Source organism: Delphinus delphis, chromosome 17, assembly GCF_949987515.2.
Source record: "Delphinus delphis chromosome 17, mDelDel1.2, whole genome shotgun sequence".
Lineage (NCBI taxonomy): Eukaryota > Metazoa > Chordata > Mammalia > Artiodactyla > Delphinidae > Delphinus > Delphinus delphis.
Genome location: NC_082699.1, coordinates 34,187,047 through 34,203,231, shown reverse-complemented (window position 1 = coordinate 34,203,231; position 16,185 = coordinate 34,187,047). Strand labels below are relative to the sequence as shown.

Genomic DNA, 16,185 nt, shown 5'->3' with positions numbered 1-16,185 from the left:
TGCGGATCCTCAGCAATTCCTTGCCTAGGTATATGGACATGCATATGCATATACTAGAAAGTTCATAGTAGTGCTATTTATAATAGCTTCAAACTGGAAATTACCCAAATATCCATAAATACTAGAATGGATAAGTGATTCGTGGCCCATTTAAACAGTGGAATACTAAACAGCAATGATATTGAGCAGTGTACAATATTGATGAATTGCACAAATACAATACTGGATGAAAAAGCTAGACACAGAAGAGTATACATTTTATGAGTCAATTCCTATTAAGTACAAAAATAAGCAAAACTAGCCTATGCTTTTAGAAATCAGGATAATGTCTACTCGTGTAGAGTGGTCATAGTGACTAGAAGGGACAGGATGAGGCCTCTGGGGTGATAGAAATGTTCTGTTTCTTGATCTAGGACCTAGACTCTTGGTGCCAGTTGCACGGGTATGTTCAGTTATGAAAATTCTTTGAGGTTACACAATGTGCACTTTTCTGTATATATATATATGTTATACTCCAATAAAAGGTTAATAGGTTTAAATACAAAATAAATAATATATGTGGGTGTATATTATGTCTCTTACTTTTATTTAATTAGTATTACAGTATATACCTGTTCACCTTGCTTGTCTTTCACTTAGTAATCTACTTCAGATATCTTTCCATACAAATGCATAAAAAGCTTTCTCATTTTTTTTTTAATGATAGATATGCCATAATTTACCCCTCATTGGTGGACACTTAGCTGGTTTCCACATATTTACTGTTACAAATTATGCTGCAATAAGTAATCATTACATATGTCATTTCATACATGTGTAAGTGTATCCATATATATGCCCTAGAAGCTGAACTGCTGGACAAAAGAGTTATGTTCATTTGTAATTTTGGTTTGTATTGTTGAATTGACCTTCACTGAGGTTGTTCCAGTTTTCTTTTTCTGCAGACAAATGAGAGTGCTGTTTCTCCACACACCTTCTTTCATTTCTTTTCGAGATAGATAGTATAATGTTGATCTGCTGATTCCTGTATTTCAGTGCTTCTAAACTCATTTAAATGCTAAGATTCTTTTTATTGCAGACCTTCTAAATATCTGGCTTCAATTTGTTTATCACAACCTCAAACCTTTAGCTTTCATTATAGTTTCACTATTATACAGCTTAAAAATATGTATTCTTAGTGATATGTAAATTGTTTAATTAATGCCCATAATGAATGGCTAATGACAGGAAACCTAAAGAATACTAATGATAAACCACATCAACTAAATGAGAAGCAAAGAACATGAGAATAATTATGCAAATTAGGCTAAAAAACAAGCTTCACACCTATATGTTGAATTCATCTATTCAAAATTCTGTAGAGTCATATTAAGTCATATTTTCCATTTACTGAGAATAAAGGTTATTTATATCTGCATGTGCTATTTTAGGGACATGGTAGCTTGAAATGGCATGCTTGAAATCTCTCATAGTCTGTTTTTTGTTTTGCTTGTTTTTTTAACTTCAATGCCTTTTATTCCTGTAAGTTCTTATTTATTTATTTTTCTAATTTTATTTTCTAAATTAATTTTTATTGGAGTATAGTTGCTTTACAATGTGTTAATTTCTACTGTACAGCAAAGTGAATCAGCTTTATGTATACATATAATGTCCATGGACAGAGGAATGGATAAAGAAGATGTGGTATATATATACAATGGAATATTATCCAGCCATAAAAAGGAATGAAATTGGGTCATTTGTAGAGACGTGGATGGCGCCAGAGACTGTCATAAAGAGTGAAGTAAGTCGGAAAGAGAAAAACAAATATCATATATTAACGTTTATACGTGGAATCTAGAAAAATGGTATAGATGATCTTATTTGCAAAGCAGAAATAGAGACACAGATGTAGAGAACAAACGTATGGACACCAAGGGAGGAAGTGGGGGGGGTGGGATGAATTGGGAGATTGGGATTGACATATATACACTATTGCTACTATGTATAAAATAGATAACTAATGAGAACCTACTGTATATAGCTCAAGGAACTCTACTCAATGCTCTGTGGTGACCTAAATGGGAAGGAAATCCAAAAAAAGAGGGGATATATCTCATAGTCTTTAAAATTAGAAACAAGACAGAAAAGTTGAAAAATAAACCACTTAAAAAAGTACAAATGCAAGAATTAAAAACATCTCATATTCTAATTTTTTCTATTTTTTGGTCTGAAAGCATCTGGTAACCATTGGGGGAAAATGGGTGAAGGATATGTGGGACCTCTCTGTATTATTTTTACAACTTCCTGTGAGTCTATTATTATCTCCAAATAAAAAGTTTTAAAAAGTTGTACCTGGGTGTATTAGTTTCCAGGGACTGCCATAACAAAGAACCACAAGAATTATAAAAAGGTATGTAAATGAGAAGTAAGGCTTCCTGATTCTTCAGATCTCCAGTTCACCTTCCCTAAGACAACAAATAAATTTAAAAAATATTATATGCCATAATGCTAGGTGCTGGAAATACAGGGATAACAAAAGACACATGGTCTCTGTCCTTAAAATGCTTTTAGTGTTCTAAGGGAGATAGAACCTAACCATACAATTACAGTAGAGTGTGATAAATGTTCTGGTAGAGAAGTCCAGGGCACACTCAGAAATTAGGGGAAAGAAGCCTGCATGGTAATTTAATGAAGAGAGGTAAGGCAAACTGCCCAAAGTCATAGAGTTTTTAAACTACAGAGACATGATTCCTGCACAAATCTGTTTGAATTAAAGCTCATATTCTTTCTGGGAACTGCTTGCTGTATCACTAGGGTATTACATTTTCAGTTTCACTTTATATGATGTCTCAGGAGAGGAATTTAGTAGCAAGAGGGAATTTCCCAGCTACAAAAAGACAGTGATGGACAAAAATTTATTATTAAGGGACATTTCATGGGAAATTCCATTTTCTTTTGATATTTTACTTGGCAGGTTTCCAAGAGTGTGGAAAGATGTGTTACCAGTAGCTCAGTCTGCATTTAAAAATTTTAGCTCCTGAATTAAGCAGGATATTTTGCTTTTTCAAATGTCTTCAGAACTCAAAATCATTTTCTCCAGCTGTCACTCCTAGCTTGTTAGCAAAATATACTAAGATATATTTTTTAGGCAATACACACACACACACTCAGAGACAAAGACACACTTTTTTTTTTTTTTCTGCTTTAGGCAGTGGCTATATGAAAGAGATTATAAGTTCAATACCCTTTTTAGTATCCTTTTTTGGGCAAGCATAGACAAAGTTGTGGAAGAAGGCAGAGCTTTTCTTATTGTAGTAGCCAATATAGTCTAGTTCAGGAGTCCCCAACCCCCGGGCCGCAGACTGGTACCGGTGCACAGGCCTGTTAGGAACTGGGCCGCGCAGCAGGAGGTGAGCGGCTGGCAAGCGAGCAGAGCTTCATCTGCTGCTCCACATCGCTCCCCATTGCTCGCCATCCCCCCCACCCAGTCCGGGGAAAAATTGTCTTTCACAAAACCAGTCCCTGGTGCCAAAAAGGTTGGGGACCACTGGTCTAGGTCATAACAGCGCCGGCTGGTGCAATTTGGAATCAGAAACATGATTGAAGCAGGGATCCAATGTCAGCAGCTGAACAGGTTGCCAGAGAGAACTCGAAGGTTTATTGGGAACTAAGGAACACTCAGGAAGCTTCTTTGACTTAATTTTTATAATTGTAAAAAGGAATAGAAATGTCTGCCCTGCCAGGGAAACCTTGTTGCACAACTCCTGCCAAGGACACTGTTCACACTGGGGAGGTGCCATTCACGTGGAATACATTATGAATGGGCCCCCTAGAGTTGTGTGATGTGGAGGCCCTATAGCCTACCTGTCTCCCAGGATTGTTCTGAGAGACTCAAGTTATACAATGAATATAAAAGACTTTATAAGTTATAAACCTGTCAATCTATGTAAATAATAATAATAATAGTTATTCTCCTGGCCAGCTCTGCCCTTCAAGCAAAACATTCTTACCTAGTTTAAGAAAGAGAAAAGCAGCCCTTATTAGCTGGGAGCTGGCCTGGCACTCCCAGTGAATCTGTGGCATTCTCCTGTTCAATATAAACACTTCCATAGAACATCAACCTCAGACAGGATTATTTTGTCACTGTAGTGGAGCAAGAAAAAATAAGACCACTTCATTATCATGTTTGAACAGACAGAGGTAAAAACATTGTTCAAACCACAAAAATGATCAAACATTGCCCTTTACTGGCTAATAATAAGTGCCTGCTTCTTCTTTACCAATTATAGCTTTATCTCAATTTCATTATTCTCACTGTCTAGATATAAATTATTAAGATACCTGATCAGAGAATCACTCCTGCTTCCAGACAGCATCCAATGCAGGGAAGATACCCGTTTTCCTTGAATGCTCCTCAGAATCACCTACAAGAAGTCCAAATCCTGTAATAAATTATTTCTAACATCCTTACTGAGATGTCCTGATTCCTCATGGTACACATAACTCCTGCTTGCAATGAGTCAGTAAACCCAGATTTATAGAACTGCAGATGTGTCCCTGGTGGTCTTTGGATAGAGGACATTGGCAGATTCATAGAGCAGTTATTACCCAGCCTGGAGCCCTCACTGTCTGCATTTCAGTTAAACAACTGGCTCCTCTAACTTCTCTAGGGACTTAGCTATGGTGTAGGTTCTTTTTCATAGCCCAGAACTCCTGAGGAAGAGATTCTGGTTGGCCATAATATCACCCTTCAAGTCCTTTGTGGATTATGGGGATATGGACATGAGGTACTGTATTTCTAAAACAGCAACAACAACAACAATATCGACAACAGCAATAATAACTAAGACTTATAGGTTAAGAATCCGCCTGTGAATGCAGGGGGCACGGGTTCAAGCCCTGGTGCGAGAAGATCCCATATGCTGCGGAGCAACTAAGCTCGTGTACTACAACTACTGAGCCAGCTCTCTAGAGCCTGCAAGCCACAACTACTGAGCCCACGTGCCACAACTACTGCACCCCACGTGCCTAGAGCCTGTGCTCCACAGCAAAGAGAAGCCACCGCAATGAGAAGCCCACACACCGCAACAAAGAGTAGCTGCCTCTCGCCGCAACTAGAGAAAGACCGCGCACAGCAACGAAGGCACAATGCAGCCAATAAATAAATTAATTAATTAATTTAAAAAAAACAAACAACAACCTAACACTTATATAATGCTTGCTACGTGTCAGGGACTCTTCTAAGCAATTTCCATAGAGTAAATCACTTAGTACACCAACACTATGCAATAGATGCTATTATCACTCTAACTTTGCAGATGTAGAAACTGAGGCACAGAGATGTTAATTACTTGTGTAAGGTCCCACAGCTCTTAAGAGGCATAGCCAGCAATTGAACAAAGGAAATTATATTGCTATATTCTGAATCAGTTCAACTGTTCTCATGAAGTAATAGAGTACTGAGAGATGGAGTGTGAATGATTTGGCACCACTCAGCACACTTTTATATGAAGAGTTATTTTATACGTGAGCAAGGATATCTTTTAAAGAAGTTCAGTCGAGCGATCTTAAAGTGTTGATGTGTCTCTTTAATAATAGTGTCTGTTAGGAATAATTTAAACTTTATGGAACTAAATCCATTGGCTATAATTTGCTTTTTCTTTTACATATGAACATTTTAATTCGGCATTTATTGACTGTCTATGATGTGAATCGCTCTTTGGTATGTAGTATGGGACACAAGCTCTACATTGCTATCTACAGAATAAATAAGCTCTACACTGCTCTCTACAAAAGTGATGACTAAAGTCTTTATATACATCATGATGATTTAAGTCTTTATATACATCATTTTTGTCGTTTAGAAATCTTCCTTATTATAATAACAACTTGGAATTGGAATATAATTGGCAATAACTGATCTGATTCTAGAAGAAAAATATGGGGCTTTGGCACCCAATGGAGTTAAAAGTCTCCTTCTTCATTAATCTATGTGCATGACCTCTTTGGTATTTTGTAATCTCAGTGAGTCTCATTTCCTTCATCTATTAAATAGTGAAAATAATACTTTTCTTAAGGCTGTTAGGAGAATTAAATAGGATAATGTGCATAAGATTATACCCAATAAGTATTAGTTTTCTTTCTCAAAGTAAAATATTTGGGCCTTGCCAATTTTAGTCTAAGTGAGAATTATCAACTTTATGATTGTCAAAGCTGGGTTATGAATTAGTGAAAAATGACTTAAAAACTGTGTAGCCATGCTGTTGTTTCAAATGTGATCTCTATGCAGACATGGGCCATATCTGTTTTGTTCAACAGTGCCTAGGACAATGAAAGTGATAATAATACACCTACTATCACCTTAGACTGTGGAAGGATGTTATGGCCAGTAGAAGACTGCAATTCTTGGGTGAAAAGTGTGCAGAATTCTCTAATGTGCTCATTTCAAGTTTTTGTTTTATCAAAGTTACAAGTTCATGTTTAAAAATCATTATAGTTCACAAAGGTAAAATTATGACAAAAGTACAGGATTTTAAAAAATATTTGCAGCCAATATTCTGATAACTCTCTGAATCTAAACTGAATCTCTAAACTCTTAGACTGTAGTCTAAATAGCAGTAGTATTTTCTTTCACCTATTTAGAAAATTAAAATATTATTAAAGAAGCCATATACAACTGAATATGTTGGATGGAAGATACTTTATTTCAAGCATAATTAGGTATTAACTTAAGTTTATTCCTTTTAGTAGATTTAGTGAAAACTTAGTCATCTGATTGAATGAATATATCAATCTTCTTTAAAAACTTATTATGAAATAAATAGATGAAAGAAGTATTAAAGTTGAAATAGTAACTTCTCACACATAAAAATGTTTTACATTCTACCAAATACAATATCATTAAGACAAGCTTGTGTTGTAATTATTATCTCTATTGAGATATGATGGGGCTAATAAATGATATTATAAAGGCAGGAAGATTCCAAAGAGAAAGGGAAGAAAAAAAGATGAGCTACTATGTTACCAAACCTACAAGTCAGGTAAGATACTTCTCTTCCCCTAGGAAGGAGTACTGGCCTGATGAGGGAAGGGGAATGGATGGTACAGCGAGAGCCTGGGTATATTATTCCAGTGAAAGAACTCCTCCTGGAAGAAAATACCTGGAATGAGGGGATGGTGGTAAGTGTTCTTCCCAACAATTACCATTTTAAAGATGGGAAAACTAAGTCTAAGAGTAGATTGACTAGCTTCAGATATTACAAGTAAAAGGTGATAGAACTGGGAGTAAACCAGATGGTTTATTTCAGGTTTATCAGAGGGCCCTTATTAATGAGGTACACGATATAGTATCCTAGAATCACAGTAAAACCAGGACCTATACATGTAAAAGTCAGAGCCGAATATCATAAATTTGCAGCTTTCTTTATATTTGCTTTGTGATGAGGTAATGAACTTATTAGAATAAAAGTATTGTATATATTTTTATTTAGTGAGTACTCAAATGGTGCATACATCTGAATTAAATGACTGAAATATCTCAGTTATTAAGAAGCTATCATTGGAGACGTAGCAGAGTGTACATATGTTTATGCACACAGATATTTAACAGAAACACAGTAAAGAGGTTCAGTTATATTCATGCTGCAGTATGGAGGTTACCAGAGAGTTAGTGAATGAGGAATTTAATCACTATTATTTTGTAGAGTGTAAATGATTGAGAAAAACTTACAGAAAGAGGTGATCTGAAGGTCAGTTCAAAGGAGAGAATGATTTTTAGCTGTTTCCAGAGAGTTTTTGGTACATTTTAGAGAGGGCTACAAAATCCAAGAATGAGAACCATGTCCCACCAGGACAACTGGTGGGTCTGCACATTTCAAAGAAGCAATAGCATGGTGAATGAAGTCTGTACCTCACTACACTCTGGGCAATAAAATGTTTTAAGAGTCAGGTTCCATAATATGAGTTTGTAACATCTTATCTATAATTTGTGGGTAGATGGGCAAAGGCTTGGCCTTAATCACACATATAAAAACACGTTAACAGGATCATGTTTGGTTTTAACCCCAGTCTCTATTTTAGTACCTGCATTGCTTATCCTTACTGAAACTTGCTTTCCTCATCCGTAAGGGAAGTACTTTATGAACTGTGACATACTAATTAATTTTAGTTTTGAATCATGGCTCTTCTTTAAGGTTTTCTTTGTTCTAGTTTAGTGTCATTTGAGGGTGAACACTGGACAAGGCACATATAGAAAAACACAGGGTATTTCCTGCCTCCCAGGAGTTTTAAGAAAAGAAAGAACAGTTTTTAGAGGCTTAGCACTTATTCCACCCTTGGATGTTTCCCTACTAACATGGTTTCTAAAATTACTCATCTGTGTGGAGCTCAATAAATATTTCTCCACTGACTAACATAAGACAGGCAGATCAAATAATTAGATGTAACACTTTCATTCGTACAATATAGCATGTTATCTTACACATGAAAATTGCAAAATAATGTTCAAAGAGTAACCAAACTGGCTTTTAGGATCTAGCTGTGTCAGTCAGTTTTGGTTTATTATCTCTCTCCTCTGCCTGCTGTATCTTGTATTTATTTATGTAATCTTCATGTATAACTTCTAAACTATAAGAGCTAGCCACTATGGCTTTGAATGTAATGAAGTCACAGAATGATTAAGGAATTGTTTTCTAATGCAACTCTCCCTAAACCTCAAAACATTAGAATAATTCTATAGTCCTCCATTTGTCTCAGTTACTGCTTAGAGCACTAATGCAGCAGGTTGTGTGCCTAGGCATTATGGGGTACTTGCTTTCACTGTTGAGCTTTCTAACACTACAAATAAAACATAGATTATTCAGAAAGTACAAAGGTTCAACATCTTCCCACAAAATCGTTGATGAAGTTATTTCATTAATTAGCTCTTAAAAACAAAACAACTGATAGCAACAGGATACCTATTGATTTATGAGATAAAAAATTTCCTTTGAAAAGATAAATATTGATGCCAATACACTGGTGATGAAGTGGAGCCTAGGGTGTGGGGATGAGGCCAGCTAGCAGGCATTGTCTGAGTCAGGACCTTGAGCTGGGTCAGGAGGAATAGACCTTATTGATCATTGATCCTGGGGGTGAATGACAACATCCTGTGAGATGTCTGAGTCAGTTCTGAAGTAGGTTCTCGTTCAAGTTGGGCAAACATGTAAGAGCAATATATAATTGCTTGGGCACCAGCCCAACCTGGAGTTGATGCTTAGGATGAGGTAGGTAGACAGAGACTAAAGGATCAATTTTTTAAACCAATGAGAAAATCGCTGAAGTTGCTCTACTCAGGGCAGGCGTTGCGGGGTGCAGAGTACAACTGAGGAGTGGTTTATCCTTAATTCTTAAGTGTGCTAAAAGTAGACGTGTAGTTTTATTATATGGTATTTTGGGTCAGTAATGATAGTCTTACATACATGTCTGCTTCTATATGTTACTTATACATTATATATATTACATATGTGTATCTATATATTACATTAGTTCATACATGTACATTGTATAAAATTTAGAAGAATCAAAAGGGGTATAGTGAAAAGTTAGTCTCTACTCCTCTCTATGCCTCCCAGCCACCAATTTCCCTCCTGGAAGGTGAATTACAATTGCCAGTCTCTCACTTCCTCCTTTCATGCTCTTTGTTCTAGCCGATTAATCTCCCCAAGCCCAAGGGCTCCTGCTCAGAAATTTTCCAGCTTCTGCATTTTCCTGTCTGGTTAAATTTAACTTTATTTACCTATCTTTCAAAGCCTCAATGTTTTATTTATTCTTCTTTAATTTCTTTTTTCCAGTTCTCCTAACAAGCTCCCTATGTCTCATTCCTACAGGTACTTGTTCTCACTTCTCATTCATGATCTTCTCTCTTCTCTAGTCTATCTGAAATTTCTGCTTCTTTGAGACTGAAGTCAGACCCTATTTCTTCTGACTGCTCCACCCACCCCCATTGATTTCCTTCTTCTCTGAACTCCTAGGCATCTACAAAGTGGGTTATGCTTCAATATCCCAAAATGATACCAAAATATGTTAAATAAAATATTAAGTTGCATTATTTGGCTGGAACTATATAAATCCAAAGAGGCAAAGAGGTTAGCTCAAAGCTATCAGCTGTTACAATTATCTTTGGTTAATGAAAAAAATTAACATACAGAATTTTTCAAAATATGGTTCTTGCGGGGAAAGAGAAAAAGGAGTACTTGCTGGGGAGAAGTTGCAAACCACTAACTGTACACACATCTAGTACCTAACTATGTAGTCAAGTGGTTGAGAGCATGACCTTTGAAGTCAGGCACACCTAGGCTTGACACTCTCTGATCTTTTGGAGCCTTGGTTTCTCAACAAGGAAATGAGTTAGCAAGTAAAGCACTCAGCACAACGCCTACTGTATGGTAAATGTTCAATAAATGTTATGTGTTATTGTTGTTGTTGTTAAATCTTATTTGCTATTTTGTAAGGTTTGTCTCCTGTGTTGGGCAGAATAGTTGACCCTCTTGCCCCTCCAAATGTCCACATCCTAATCACCAGAGCCTCTGAATATTACCTTACATGGCAAAAGGGACTTTGCCGATGTGATTAAATCAAAGATATTAAAATAGGGAACTTATTCTGGATTATCAGGTAGACCCAGTATAATCACAAGGATCCTTTATAGACGGAAGACGAAGGCAGAAGATTCAGGGAAGAAGAATCCGTGTCAGAGTTAGAGTGATTTGATGTGAGAAGGAGTCAATGTGCTGTTCAGGCTATGAAGATGGAAGAAGAGCCAAGGAATACTGGCATCTAAAAAGAAGCTGGAAAACATAAAGGGATTGTCTCCCAGAGCCAGCAGAAAGGCTTTTAGCCCAGTAAGATCTGGTTCAGATTTGTGAGCCCTAGAATTGTAAGATAATAAGTTTGTGTTGTTTTAAGGCACTAAGGTAGTGGTAATTAATAAAGCATCAATAGGAAATGAGTGTACCTCCCCAGCTGAAGACCAATTTCGTAAAGCTCATAGTGTCCAGAGTAGTGTGGGATGGGAACATAAATGAAAAAATTGGGTTTACTGAGGGTTCCAGCAGAGAGGCACAGCAACTTGTAAATTGCCCTTTATAGTGAAGAAGAGGAAATCAGAGTTAGCTACAAGCCAGGTCTCTTTCTAAATGTGGATTTCCATTACAATATAAATTGAAAATACTGGGGAAATTCCCTATCTCACTCCCCGGGAAAGATGCCAACAGGCCATAAATTCACCTATACTCCAGTCAGGTTTTCCCCCTAAGTGTCCTTGCCTCCCTTACTTACTGCTAATTTACAAGATCAGTAATAATCACTATCATGCACTGGGTGCACAGTCTGTGTCAGGCATTGTGCTAAAGGTTTTGTACACATTATCATATTTAATCCTCACAAAATTCCCATGGTGGTAAAAAGAAATGTGGTACCTTGTTTTTCAAAGTTCAGGTCATGAGTCTCAGTGGAAATTGAAATCAGTTTGGTGAGGATTGACAAGGAATTTTTTTTTTTTTTTTTTTGCGTACATGGGCCTCTCCCGTTGTGGAGCACAGGCTCAGCAGCCATGGCTCACGGGCCCAGCCGCTCCGCGCGGCATGTGGGATCCTCCCGGACCAAGGCCTGAACCCGTGTCCCCTGCATCGACAGGCAGACTCTCAACCACTGTGCCACCAGGGAAGCCCCGACAAGGAATTTTAAACAATAAAATACAGTAGAAAAATACCAGTGTACTGCATAAAATGAATAAGTATATTTTCATAAAATTTGGTTTCAGTTATACATATAACAAAGACTCTCAAGTTACAGGTGAGTCTTAATTGATAAAATATATATGTATTGGGTTGTGTTGTAGAACATATTTCTTTTTTTTTTTTTTTTCTTGCGGTACGCGGGCCTCTCACAGTTGTGGCCTCTCCCCTTGCGGAGCACAGGCTCCGGACACGCAGGCTCAGCGGCCATGGCTCACGGGCCTAGCCGCTCCGCGGCATGTCGGATCTTCCCAGACCAGGGCACGAACCCGTGTCCCCTGCATCGGCAGGCAGACTCTCAACCACTGCGCCACCAAGGAAGCCCTGTAGAACATATTTCTTATAGTGGGTTACATTAAAAAACTTTTACAACCCACCAGTAAAGTGGTTAAGAGTATAGGCTCTGGCAAAAAGGTTACCTTGGTTTAATCCTAGTTCTTTGTCTTACTAACTCTGTGATCTTGAGTGGGTTACTTGTTCTCTCACACAGTTACTTTGTCTCCTTGGGGCTCACCTCAAAGGGTCTTTTTGAGGATTAAATGGATGAATCTAAGTAAAGCAGTTTGAACGGTGCTTTAGTAGCAAACACTCAGTTACTGTTACTTTCCCAATGTTACCTGGTTAGCAAGTGGCAGAACTGGGCATATTCCTGTTCTGTCTGATAAAGTTTAGTCTTGAGTTTGAAATCAAAGGTAATTTCAAGCTGACTTAGGTGTCCCGTCAAAACAAACAAAGAACAAAATAAGTCTGCCTTTACAATAATTTACCAGCAAATTAAAAAGATGGGAACCCTCATCTTCTCAGGAAGTTGGCCTATGTTGGCAGAGTCTTGTCTCTGAGAGAGTACAGGTTTCCTGTCTTGTTCTGCTCTGAGTTACAGGAGAAGAATATGTGGAAGGCACTAGGTTGTTTGACATATAGAACAAACTGGTGACTCACATAAAACTTTACCGTAGGATCACCATATAAATGTTTACATCTAAAAGGAATCAGGTAAAGGAGGAAATCATGGAAGAATCTGGAGGGAGGCCTTCAGCTAAAAGTTTGTGAGATGACTGCTTTTGTTATTGGTTGTATTTGTCTTTTGTTTTTTTCTGCTCTGTTTCCTCCCTCTGCTCCAGCAGGCAGCTGAGGCATTTTATCAATTTCTTAAAAAATTTTCTGATGCTACCTGGTGTTACGTGATTTGAGTGTTGGTTGAAATATATAGCCAGGCTATACTGCTTTCACAGGCTCTGAAAATTTCAGAATTTAAGAAGCTAATGAGTTTCTTAAGTTATGCGTAAACCTTAGTTGCTGAAAATTATTCTGGGCCTTTAAACTGCTGATTTTTATATTCAGCCAACAGCCAATTTAAAAATGAATTCCATACTACCTCCAATTTGCTTGATTGTAGAGTAATTTTATATCTAGTTAAGGTTTTGTTGGAATATGTATTTCTAGATTTTACGGTTTGGAAAGTGTGCGAATCCAGCCTCTCTACCAGGATGTGGCAGGGAGTTAGCAGTGTTTTGAACCATCAGGGAAAGGAAGTAGATATATTCAGCACCCTGCCCCATCTCAACACATTCATTTTCTCATCTTAGTAGTGGTAATCTTTCAATTGTTATTTTGGTTTGAACGTTGTTTGTAGCATATGGCCCTAATGCCTTAGAGCCCTAAGTAGAAGGGAAAGTAGTGCTAATAATTCTCTGACGGAGACGTACCCCTTCTTCCCCCACTTCTTTGTTCTTGAAAGATATGATTTCTCTTTTATTATTTATTTATACTTTTTAAAAGAGCAGTTTGAGGTTCACAGCAAAATTGTGGGGAAGGTACAGGAATTTCCCTTATACTCACTGCCCCTGCACATGCATAGCCTCCTCTATTATCAGCATCCCCCGACCAGAGTGGTTCATTTATTACACCTGTTTAACGTACACTAACACATCATAATCATTCAGAGTCCATAGTTTACATCTGTTTACATGACATAGTTTACATTGCAGTTCATTCTTGGTATTACACATCTCACACCAGTCAGAATGGCCATCATCAAAAAATCTAGAAACAAAAAATGCTGGAGAGGGTGTGGAGAAAAGGGAACACTCTTGCACTGCTGGTGGGAATGTGAATTGGTACAGCCACTGTGGAGAACAGTATGGAGGTTCCTTAAAAAACTACAAATAGAACTACCATATGACCCAGCAATCCCACTCCTGGGCATACACCCTGAGAAAACCATAATTCAAAAAGAGTCATGTACCAAAATGTTCATTGCACCTCTATTTACAATAGCCAGGAGATGGAAACAACGTAAGTGTACATCATCGGATGAATGGATAAAGAATATATGGCACATATATACAGTGGAATATTACTCAGCCATAAAAAGAAATGAAATTGAGCTATTCGTAATGAGGTGGATGGACCTAGAGTCTGTCATACAGAGTGAAGTAAGTCGGAAAGAGAAAGACAGATACTGTATGCTAACTCATATATATGGAATTTAAGAAAAATCATGTCATGAAGAACCTAGGGGTAAGACAGGAATAAAGACACAGACCTACTAGAGAATGAACTTGAGGATATGGGGAGGGGGAATGGTAAGCCATGACAAAGTGAATGGCATGGACATATATACACTACCAAACGTAAAATAGATAGCTAGTGGGAAGCAGCCGCATGGCACAGGGAGATCAGCTCGGTGCTTTGTGACCACCTAGAGGTGTGGGATAGGGAAGGTGGGAGGGAGGGAGACGCAAGAGGGAAGAGATATGGGAACATATGTATATGTATAACTGATTCACTTTGGTATAAAGCGGAAACTAACACACCATTGTAAAGCAATTATACTCCAATAAAGATGTAAAAAAAAAAAAAAAGAACAATTGAACAATTGTATTTTTTGTTTTTGTTTTTGATATTTTAGTTTAAAATTTATTTCCTGCCCCCAATCATCCATTAAGCCCCCAGGAGAAGGAAAAGTGGATGTGACTAGAAATAGACAGAAACTTTCTTCACGACAATAGCCATGGCAAGCTTAGGCACTTTTGGTGAAATCTCTCTGTGAAGTACTGGCAGAGGAATAAAAGTCAAACTGACACAGAAGTATTGCTTTTTTTTTTTTTCTTTTACATCTATATTGCAGTATAATTGCTTTACAATGGTGTGTTAGTTTCTGCTTTATAACAAAGTGAATCAGTTATACATATACATATGTTCCCATATCTCTTCCCTCTTGCATCTCCCTCCCTCCCACCCTCCCTATCCCACCTCTCTAGGTGGTCACAAAGCACCGAGCTGATCTCCCTGTGCTATGTGGCTGCTTCCCACTAGCTATCTATTTTACGTTTGGTAGTGTATATATGTCCATGCCTCTCTCGCTTTGTCACAGCTTACCCTTCCCTCCCCATATCCTCAAGTTCATTCTCTAGTAGGTCTGTGTCTTTATTCCTGTCTTACCCCCAGGTTTTTCATGACATTTTTTTTTCTTAAATTCCATATATATGTGTTAGCACACGGTATTTGTCTTTCTCTTTCTGACTTCACTCTGTATGACAGACTCTACGTCTATGCACCTCATTACAAATAGCTGAATTTCATTTCTTTTTATGGCTGAGTAATATTCCACTGTATATATGTGCCACATATTCTTTATCCATTCATCCGATTATGGACACTTAGGTTGTTTCCATCTCCTGGCTATTGTAAATAGAGGTGCAATGAACATTTTGGTAAATGACTCTTTTTGAATTATGGTTTTCTCAGGGTGTATGCCCAGGAGTGGGATTGCTGGGTCATATGGTAGTTCTATTTGTAGTTTTTTAAGGAACCTCCGTACTGTTCTCCACAGTGGCTGTACCAATTCACATTCCCACCAGCAGTGCAAGAGTGTTCCCTTTTCTCCACACCCTCTCCAGCATTTATTGTTTCAAGATTTTTTGATGATGGCCTTTCTGACTGATGTGAGATGATATCTCATTGTAGTTTTGATTTGCATTTCCCCAATGATTAATGATGTTGAGCATTCTTTCATGTGTTTGTTGGCAGTCTGTATAACTACTTCGGAGAATTGTCTATTTAGGTCTTCTGCCCATTTTTGGATTTCGTTGTTTTTTTTTGGTTGTTATTGAGCTGCATGAGCTTCTTATAAATTTTGGACATTAATCCCTTGTCACTTGCTTCATTTGCAATATTTTCCCCCATTCTGAGGGTTGTCTTTTGGTCTTGTTTATGGTTTCCTTTGCTGTGCAAAAGCTTTGAAGTTTCATTAGGTCCCATTTGTTTATTTTTGTTTTTATTTCCATTTCTCTAGGAGGTGGGTCAAAAAGGATCTTGCTGTGATTTATGTCATAGAGTGTCCTGCCTATGTTTTCCTCTAAGAGTTTGATAGTGTCTGGCCTTACATTTAGGTCTTTAATCCATTTTGAGCTTATTTTTATGTATG

The 16,185-nt window shown here is 37.6% G+C and overlaps 1 long non-coding RNA gene across 4 annotated transcripts in view; it reads left to right on the top strand.

The window, feature by feature from the left end:
* Positions 1-16,185, top strand: part of LOC132413115 (uncharacterized) — a 28,821-nt gene that overhangs the window by 2,519 nt on the left and 10,117 nt on the right. For 2 of the 4 annotated variants that reach the window (XR_009516610.1, XR_009516611.1), the window contains one exon: positions 1,618-2,333. This is a non-coding gene — a long non-coding RNA (uncharacterized lncRNA). Of the gene's footprint in view, positions 1-1,617; positions 2,334-7,045; positions 7,162-16,185 lie in introns of those variants that run through there. The other 2 variants (XR_009516613.1, XR_009516612.1) reach the window with 2 other exon arrangements.